Source organism: Habropoda laboriosa, unplaced genomic scaffold (genome assembly GCF_001263275.1).
Source record: "Habropoda laboriosa isolate 0110345459 unplaced genomic scaffold, ASM126327v1 scaffold128, whole genome shotgun sequence".
NCBI classification, from domain to species: Eukaryota; Metazoa; Arthropoda; class Insecta; order Hymenoptera; family Apidae; genus Habropoda; species Habropoda laboriosa.
The window spans coordinates 622,949-623,331 of record NW_017100281.1 but is presented as its reverse complement, the minus strand read 5'-3'; the positions used below and the strand labels follow the sequence as shown (position 1 = coordinate 623,331).

Genomic DNA, 383 nt, shown 5'->3' with positions numbered 1-383 from the left:
TATTCCAAGTAACATAAAGTAACAAATGAAATTTAAGATACAATGTTGGTATTAGTAATACATTCTAGTAAATTATACCCAAATATTTAGTACAATATTTTGCAATGTTTCTGTACATATGAAACATATACATAATGTTTATGAATACATAAAACAGCATTATTCCTATTATGTACACCATATACGTTTTCATTTTTCATTTTAAGTATGTATTGTCATTTTTATTTAGCATTTATAATTACAAATGGAAGTTACCTAATGATTTTAATTTTAGAGACAAATTTTTAGTTTATTTAATAAAAATAATCAATTTTTAAATACATATAAACTTAGAAGTGATTTACATCAGTTAACTACTTATTATTTTAAATATTACATGTAAC

The 383-nt window shown here is 20.1% G+C and overlaps 1 protein-coding gene across 1 annotated transcript in view; it reads right to left on the bottom strand.

Moving 5' to 3' along the window:
• Positions 1-383, bottom strand: part of LOC108573600 (probable glutamate--tRNA ligase, mitochondrial) — a 13,208-nt gene that overhangs the window by 10,019 nt on the left and 2,806 nt on the right. The window lies entirely within an intron of this gene.